Source organism: Panicum virgatum, chromosome 1N, assembly GCF_016808335.1.
Source record: "Panicum virgatum strain AP13 chromosome 1N, P.virgatum_v5, whole genome shotgun sequence".
Lineage (NCBI taxonomy): Eukaryota > Viridiplantae > Streptophyta > Magnoliopsida > Poales > Poaceae > Panicum > Panicum virgatum.
The window spans coordinates 40,075,819-40,085,351 of NC_053145.1; the positions used below are offsets into that span (position 1 = coordinate 40,075,819).

At 47.2% G+C, this 9,533-nt stretch overlaps 1 long non-coding RNA gene across 1 annotated transcript; it reads right to left on the reverse strand.

The window, feature by feature from the left end:
• Nucleotides 1–206: 206 nt before the first annotated feature.
• On the reverse strand, nucleotides 207–1,298 carry LOC120655813. The gene is made up of 3 exons (XR_005667739.1): nucleotides 859–1,298; nucleotides 368–493; nucleotides 207–263 (listed from the first exon to the last, which is right to left on the reverse strand). It is a non-coding gene; the product is annotated as an uncharacterized LOC120655813 (long non-coding RNA).
• Between the last annotated feature and the right edge of the window lie 8,235 nt (nucleotides 1,299–9,533).

Sequence of the window (9,533 nt, forward strand, 5' to 3'; positions counted from 1 at the left end):
AAAAATAGACATTCAATATCACTGAACTACATACGGACATTTGGTTTAAGATAGCGACAAAAGAATCACATGCATTAGTGTCAAATTACTAAACTGAATCACAGTACCAATTCATAAGATGCCACCACAGGGTGTAACGCAGATGTGAGTTTTATTGTCACTTTATTTTTGTCATCAAAGTAAATTCTATGACAATATCAAACAAAACTTGCCTGTGATTTTGCTGCCAATGGATCACCCAGACGTACACCATCAGGTAGCCTCTGCAGAAAGAGATTTAAAGCATAGCTGAGAACACTATCGATTGGTAAATGAAATTTGAATTGTTTCTCTGAAAATATATCAGTCACTTGATAAGAACGCATACCTTCTTAGATCCCCCAAATAACAAGCATGCAATAGCTTTCTTGACATCAGAATGACCATAAATTGATGGGGCGATCATTGAGCAAACCTTGGCAGGCCTCTGTGAAAATTCTTTGAATTCCATTTCCTATAATCCAGCAAGAAAAATTAGCCTTACAGCTACATGTAACTCCAGCGAGAGAGTTGGTTTGACAAGAAATCCAGCAATTTAATCCATGGGAGTGTGCAGGGAGAGGAGGAACCATGGTTTTTTTTTACCGGTAGAGAAAAATTCGCCATCTACTGATAAATACAAAATTTCGAAAATTTCGCATTTATCTAGCATTTTCGATTTTAAAATTAATTAAATTTGCACAATAAAACAAAAAAATAATACCATACCGGTATTTTTTCCCTTTTCGCTACTCACCGATAAAAGTGAAATATCGGAAATTTCGGCAAAATTTCACCGATATTATTTTCCCTGGGAGGAACAGAGAGAGGACATCTTACCCATGGAGGAGGGCACAGTGGCAGCCGGAATTTGCCCCGGAAAGGAGGAGGCGGGGATCTACTCGCGGCACGATGACGGATCGGCGGCGGTGCGGGGTCCCGACGGGTGGGCGGCGGCGCGGGATCCCGATGGACCAGCGACGGCGGAGCACACAGGCCGGTGAGGGTCTGATTTGGAGGAGAGATTTGAGGGAGTCGGGAGGAGATACCTGAAATCTTGACCCCGGTGTGTTTTCTCCTCGGGGATCCACTCCAACGCCGCCCGCAACGACGACAGCTACTCACCCGCGCCGGGGAAGGAGCCGCGGTCGATGCAGGGGACGGCGGACCTTGGCGGCGTCCGGTGCGGAGGCGTGGGAGAGCCGGCGGCGGCGACGGCGTGGGTGAGCGCGCCGGAGCGCGACGCGGAGCGGGACGGCGCGGCAGCGGCGGCGCCGGCGACAGGGCGGACTGGGCCGGCGGCGGCGATGCGGACCGGGCCGGTGCAGCGGCGTGGGTGAGCCGGAGCGCGACGCGGAGCGGGACGGCGCGGACCGGCGCGGCGGCGGCGATGCGGAGCGGCGCGCCGGCGGCGTTGCGGAGCGGGATGGGAGGCGGGACGAGAGGCGAGAGTCGCGACGATGGACGGTGGGGCTGCGATGATCACGCACGCGATGGGAGGGTTATGACTTCGAATGGCTGATCCTACGGCGCGGGTGAATTTGATCGTCCGAACGACTGATCGGACGGGCGATAGTGAACGGTGGCTGAACCAAAAGCAACGGACGATGGGTCTCACCAAGCCGGCGTCCCTCTTACACAATTTTTAAGAGTAGAGATGTCAGTTGATGATCTGGTTTTCTCTCTCCTCATTCTAGATCTAGATCTAGAAAAAACACCAAAATCATGAAAAAGAGAGAGAGGGATGAGAGTTGGAGAGTAAGAAATCGACCTCTAGCGCTGTCCCGTTCACCAAATACAAGGGCAAACCCCCTACCCCTCAAATGGCAAAATTTCGTGTTTTGAGCTCAAAACACGAAATAATGGAGGAGCTGTGGGAAGGAAGAAGGGGGTTGCAAGATATTTATAGAGAATTTAACAGAGGCGGGCGAACATAAGGAAACCGCCTCTGTTAATACCCATTAATAGAGGCGGTTGCGTAAGAACGACCGCCTCTGTTAATCCATTTACTGAGGCTGTCGTCTTAACACAACCGTGTCTGTTAATGGGCATTATCAGAGGCGGTTATTTTACGTTAACCGCCTGTGTTAATTTACTAACAAAGACTGTTGCATGCCGGCGGCCCAGCCACCATTAACAGAGGCGGGCCACCGGCCTGCCCGCCTCAGAACACTTTTTTAAGTTCCTCCCTTAATCCCAAAATGTAGTCGTGCCTTTTACATTCCTGTGAGGAAAAAAATGGCGCATTTCAATCTCGTCGCCCTCCATCAGCACTCAATGCTGAATTTGCGGGTGACCGTAATTTGGCAAACTCACCGTCATTTTTTCACTCATCGTATCTGCTTCTCCTTTCCCGTTCCTTTCTTCCTTTCTCTTCTCTTTTTTCTCTCTCTTCCCTCTCCTCCTAGATCTAGCGGGCCTCAATGGCACAGCGGGGCGGAGCCGGCTCGCCGGCAGCGGCGGGGAGGCGCGATGCTGTGGGAAGGGCGCCGCGCGGCGTTGAGGGGAGGCGCGCCGCCGGCGGGATGCTCCGCGTAGACGACTGACTGCAGCAGGGAGGGCGACTGCATCTGAGAATTGAAGCTTGTGCCTGCAGAGAGGGTCTAGGGGGGCACTGAATGCTTGACCGGTGCCCTAGGGTCACATCGGAGTGCGTGCACTGGCTCTTCCTCTCGTCCCGCACCGCCGGAGGGGATGCACCGCTGCTTCAGGTAAGTTGTTTTTTTCTTTTATTTTTTGTTGCAAAAATTCTTTATAAATTTTTTTGATCCGATCTTTTTTTGTTTTGAATGCAAAAAATTTTTACTCAAGTCTTTCTTTTGATGCAAAAAAATTTTATCCGAGTTTTTCTTGTTTTGAATGTAAAAGTTTTCTCATCATTTTTTTTCAAATTTGTTTCTTTGAAAGTTTTCCTCTCCCCTAACTTTTCCTTGAAAAAAATTTTTGGTCTCCACTTTTTTCTTGAAAATTTTGTCTGCTCTCCAATTTTGTTTAAAAAATTTACGGAACGCTCCGTACGGTCGACCGCAAATTAGCATGCCTCTGGTAGGATGGAGATCATTGAAATCAGAGGTCCACACAGACACCGGAGGAAACCCAAGAGTTGGTACGTGAGATGCTGCGAGATGGCCTCAGGGACGGCCACTACATTGAGAGTGACTTCTACCCACAGAATCAAAATGACATGTAATTGCAGCGGCTCCCTTACTACTACGTTGCTATGGGTGGCCGGAGCCTGAAAGAGGAGCAGGGGAATGTGGCGCATGGACACGGTTGCAATTATGGTGGCATCCCGGACTCTGGCGAGGCCATCTTGGGTCTGCTGGAGACCAGCGTCGAGGAGGGTGAGTGCAGCGTGTGCATGATGGACTTTGTTTGAGGCCGGCAGCAAGCTCTCACTACTTCCATGAGCAATGCATCTTCGCCTAGCTACAGCTTAACAATGTCTGCCTGCTCTACCGCTTTCCACTACCCACTGAGCGTAAATGCGAGGGAGGAAGATCAATAAGCATTAGAGCATCTCCAACATTTCCCAATATTTTCTACCCAAAACTTTGTTATTTTTCAACTCCCCAAATAGATATACAGAGGCAAAAAGACTCCATCTCCGATAGTTCCCCATATATACTCCCAAAAAATGAAAAGTTGACCCCACAAGGATAATTTCGCGGCCTATCTCGCACGTTTCCTTCTGCCCGCCGCCGCCTGCAGCACTCTGCCCTTCTGCCGTCCGCAATCCCTCCCTGACTGCATGCCACCTCCCTGTGACCTGTGATCGCCACCTCTCTGTGATCTGTGATCGCCCCATCCCTGTGATCGCCCCATGTCACTCCCACCTCCATGTGATCGCACCCTGGTCGCCCCCTCCTGGTCGCCCCTTCCATGATCGCCCCTCCCTGATCGCCACCACCATGGCTGCTAGGAAATCCTTTTTGCAAAGAGAATTGGATTCATCGTCTTCCAATGATGATGATGATTATAATTTCATCTTGTCAGCAGCTCGAATAGTGCAGTCTTTTTGAATAAAAAAGGAAGACATGGTGGTTCTGTCCATGGCCATCAAATTATGTACGGAGATCGAGAAGGCAGCCACAAAAGGATGTTTCAAGATTATTCGACCGATGAATTGATGTACCACCCCACACATATTCCGTGGGAGGTTTATGCACATTCAATAGTGTTTTTGCTTTATAATATCTAGTTAATTCTTGTATGTGTTCTTTAATTTGATTTCTTTTACCTCAGGTATAGGATGAATAGGGAGCTTTTCCTACACATAATAAAGGTTGTAGAATCATATGATGACTACTTTGCACAAAAATATAGTGCTGCCAATGTAGATGGACTGAGTTGCTTCCAAAAAGTGACTACATCATTCCGTATGCTTACTTACGGAGTTCCAGCTGATGCTACAGATGAGTATGTTCGCATTGGAGAAAGTATGGTACTTGAGAGCCTACGCAGGTTTGTTGCTGCTGTAGTTGATATCTTTGAAGATGAATACCTGAGATTGCCTAATGAGGCTGACACAACACGCTTACTTGCGCTCGTGGAGCAAAGAGGGTTTCCTGGTATGCTAGGGTCCACTGACTGTATGCATTGGGCATGGAAGAATTGTCCAGTAGCATTGTAGGATAAGTACAAAGGGCATCTGGAGAAGCCCACTATTATTTTAGAGGTTGTCGCTTCTCAAGATCTATGGATATGGCATGCCTTTTTTGGTATCCCTGGTTTGCATAATGATATCAATGTCCTCCATCGGTCTCATCTATTTGCAAAGCTCGCAGAGGGTACAGCTCCTGAGGTGAACTATAGTATTAATGGGCATGACTACACAATGGGATATTATCTAGCTAATGGTATATACCCATCATGAGCTACTTTTGTCAAGTCCATCTCACAGCCTATGGGGAACAAGACCAAATATTTTGCAAAAGCACAGGAAGCTGCAAGGAATGATGTAGAAAGAGCTTTTGGAGTGCTTCGATCAAGTTTCGCCATTGTTCGAGGGCCAAGTCATGTGTGGGACACAGAGACTCTAGGAAATATCATGAAGGCTTGTGTCATTATGCACAATATGATCATCGAGGATGAGGGAGCCATTGATCCCAATGAGCGCCTCGAGTATGGTGGACAAAATGTGGAGCCCTCACATGAGAATAATTGAACTATTGATGAATTTATTGACACACATAAAAGGATAAGAGACAACGAAACACATCACCAATTAAAAGAAGACCTCATCGAACACCTATGGCAGCATTTTCCGGATACATATTAGTATCATATATGCAGCTTAACTATTTTATTTGGTTGGTTTGTAACCAATGATCAAGTACTATTTTATTTAGTTGGTTTGTAATTAGTGATCAAGCACTATTTTATTCGGTGGATTTGTAATCAGTGATCAAGCACTATTTTGTTGTTGATTAAGTCAATTATCAAATACCCGGAGTGGCAACAATGTTCGGATAGGATGGATATATAGATAGGGGAGCACGAGTACATTAACACACCAAATGGTTCACCAAATGCAACTACACTTTTGTGTTCAAATAAATATGACAGTAAGCTATTTCTAATTGGAAAGGCGATGAGCAATGATTTTCGCTTGCATAATCTGATAGTATTGCAGTTGCGTCGGTGTCAGAGAGGATGAGGTCATGTCAGTTGACATAATCTTATCTTCCTTCTCCATGAGGTCTGCCTCCACCTTTTTCTCCTCTAGTGCTAGACGTTTGTTCTCTAGCTCTTGTGCAGCCAAGTATCTTTCCTCTTTCTTCTCTTCTTTTTCCCTATCAAAAACCTCTTTTTTTGCCCACATATTGTCCAAAGTCTCCATACAAGCCTCACCACTTCCTCGCTTAAGAGCTTCTTTTGCCTTCTTGTGACGGGGGCCTCTTTTCTCTTTCTTCTTGTACAGGTGCTATCTCATTGACAGAGTCATTTGATTGTGCGTCCACCTGTTGCCTCGGAGTTGATTGTGCGTGCACCTTCTGCTTCTTGTTTTTGTTCTTGTTGTCTTGCTCGGCCATCTCCCTCCTCTTTGCCTTCCACTTGTCTACATCCTTCAACTTGTTCCAGTAGTGGATTAGAGTGAAAGCTTTGTTCTCTTGGTCTAATCCCTTTACATCTCTGCTGCATCAGATATCTGAAAAGTATTTAAATACTTGTCAATGTTGTTGTCTTAATAGATGAACGAAACGGGAAAAATAATATAAATACAATTACCTTGTCCTGAATGGTTGCACCACTTTGATATCTACGCTCTATTACTTCATAGCATCCACAGAACTTATTGACTTGACTCATAGTCATCTACCGATGCATAATGGAACTCTCTGGTTTTGAAAAAGGAGTGGTCTAGTTCTGCTCAACGTAAGCATAAATCCTACTCCAAAAAGTTTCTTTAGATTGATTAGCTCCATGCACAAGATCTTTGGTCACATAAGCCAAGCTGAGGCCACTACTAAATCCTCCTTTGGGTCAAAATTTTTTGACCTCTTCAAATTTGGCCTTGAACTACGAGGGCGTGGAGCAACAACACCGTCTTCCACATCAATTCCTTGAATTTCAGTAGTCATCTCATCAATTTGCTGGGTCTCATTTGTCAAAGGAAAATTTAGATCCTCCAAACCAGGAACTGAATTATCTCCCTGAACCATGCTTGTCGAAAACATTTCATTGGACATTTTATAAAGGACGTACCTAGTGCCATAGGCTCCCGCACTGTGTGGGGTCTAGGGGAGGTTATTAGCGGGATGTATTTCCCACACACCGTGCAATGTGTAAAGGCCACCGCTCGAACCAAATAATCCTGAAATCAGCAATGTCCAAAACATCATCATGTATTGTAAAAAAAAGAATAGGGGTGGCCAGCCAAGGGCAGAGCACCCTGATCGCCACCCCACCTCCCTGATCGCCCCCTCCCTTTGCCACCTCCACCCTGAGCGCCACCCCTCCCTGATTGCCATGCCTGATGGCGGCGGACAGGAGAGGGCAGGCACGCGCAGGCCAATGGCGCTAGCGGCGGCAACAAAAGCAAAACCCTAAATCCTGGAGGATGATGACAATGGCACGAAGGAGGAGGAGCGGTACGGGGAAGAAGCGCGCAAGAGGGAAAAAACACTGGGGAGTGGTGATCGGGAGGGGAGAAGCGGTGCGTATTTTTACGTACAATGGAGATCAATTTGTCAATTGTTAGAACATGGGAAATTTGGATAGAGAACCATTAGAGAGTGATTTTTTGCCTTTTTCCAAAAAAAACAATGATGGGGAACACAGATAGGGAACTATTGGAGATGCTCTTAGACCCTATTTGTCTCCATGAACTTCATTTTAGCCCCTGTGACATCAAAAGAAATCTTACCATTTAGGAGTATCAAATAAAATATGTTTATACAACTTTTGCACAAATGGGTGCTAATTCACGAGATGAATCTAATGAGCCAAATTAATCCATAATGTACTACAGTGGTGCTACAGTAACCATCCACTAAACATGAATTAATATACCTCATTAGATTCATCTCGCAGTTTAGTCCCAGGATTCTGCAGTTAGTTTTATAATTAGACTTCATTTCATACTTATAAATACCAAGATTCTATTTGATGTGACATGGTCTAAAGTTTAGCCCCTAGATCTAAACAAAGCTACCAAAAGCCAGAGCGCAACGGATGCATTATGATGCAATGCAAACCGGCCCTGTGGGCCTGGCGACACATGCTCCCCACCGTGCCTATATGTAGGCACTGACTTCCATTGAGTAATGCATCACATAATTATGTATTCCACTATTCTTAGAGCAAGTATTATAATAGGCTATAAGCAGGCTGAATGCTGAGGTGGAGTAGAGAGTGGGGGAGAGAGAAGAAGCAGGTTGAAAGCTTGCCACCAGCTTCGACACAAGAACCAATAAATTTTATGAGAGAGACAAGCGGGTCATGTATTAATGTAAAGAACTAACTATTGTACAAGTGGGATGAGAGATGGCTGCAAAGATTCTTGTAGCTAACAATTGGCTATATTATTAACCTTGCTCTTACATTATCATGGTATCATTGAAACAGTTCGCTTCTTCGACCTTTCATCGCTTCCGCAAATCATCGCCTTGGATCCCCACGCCGATCTCGCGCACCGCCGTGGAGCCCTCACTTGCTGGCCCAATCCCATCTGTCGCTGCTGATCTCGCCGATCGCGCTCCATTCCGTCGCCGCTGATCTCGCCAATGGATCCCATCCGTCACCGATCGATCGTGCTGCTCGATGTCAGGCCCAAAAGCAGCGTGATGTCGAGGAGGCCCATCTCCATCACGCTGCGCTTGACGCCTACGAAACCCAGCATGCCATTGTCCATGCCTAAGAACTCACCGTCCTCTACATCAAGATGCTCATACATGTGGTGTTGGATCGCGCCACCAACAGCTACAGCCGCTGGCACATCCGGTTCCTCATCGTCCAGGGTAAGTATGCCCTCACAGATCACGTCCTCATCGATGTGGTCAACACCGAGCATGGAGCATGTCAAGCCTGAGGAATAGCTGCAACTTTGCATCCCATCATCGTGTAAACACATGCAGCTCCAGAGCGCCTAGGTCAGCAGCTACTCGTCATCACCTTGACAAACGGAGCTCGCGCGCATTACATACACTACTACAAAAAAAAACATTTTTAGGGGCGGGTAAAAACACATTTTTAGAGACAGGTAGCGCACCCGTTGCTAGTTCTCATAGGTAAAAATAGCTGTTTGCAGGGGCGGGTGCGTTACCCACCCCTACAAACCCATTTCCAGGGGTGGGTTCCCGCCACCCCTACAAATACCATTTCTAGGGGCGGCTGGGGGGTGACCCGCCCCCAGAAATTGATTTTTAGGTGCGGATCACATGGCCACCTACCATTACAGATGGCATATAAAAATTGCTGGAGCTGGCGCCACCACGGCGTGCTTGCGCCGCCGCCTCCCCAAGCCGGCGTGCTCGCGTCGCTGCGGACCCGCGCCACCGGCATGCACCACGGCCTCAGGCCGCCTTGAGAAGCCGCGGACCTGCAGTCCTCGCGCCACCGACATGCGTCGCGGCCGTGAGCCACTAAATAAGTGCGAGCACGTATCAGCAAGATTCAAATGTCTTCCTCCTAAAATTAGTTCAACAAGGATTCGGAAGCATGTATCAGCAAGATTCTGTGCACCTAAAAAGACTTCCGAACCAACTAATTACCTAGTTATATCAATGGATTCCCATTGCAGCCTAGCAAGGAGGTCACAGTTGTTAGATATATAGAGTTGTATTTGTGCTCGTATTGTGTTTCTTGTAACCCAAGTCTATAAGGCCTATACAATGAAAGGTCACCCCCCCACTTCCTAGGGTGTGTGGTGTTTCCCAATTCTCTACATGGTATCACGAGTCCAGGCCCTCTCCCTGCCCTGTCATGAACCCCCCTCCCTTCCGCTGCCCTAGCCGCCGTCCAAGGGACTCCCCCCCTCAACGCCACTCCTTCCATGTGCCATAACCCTAGGG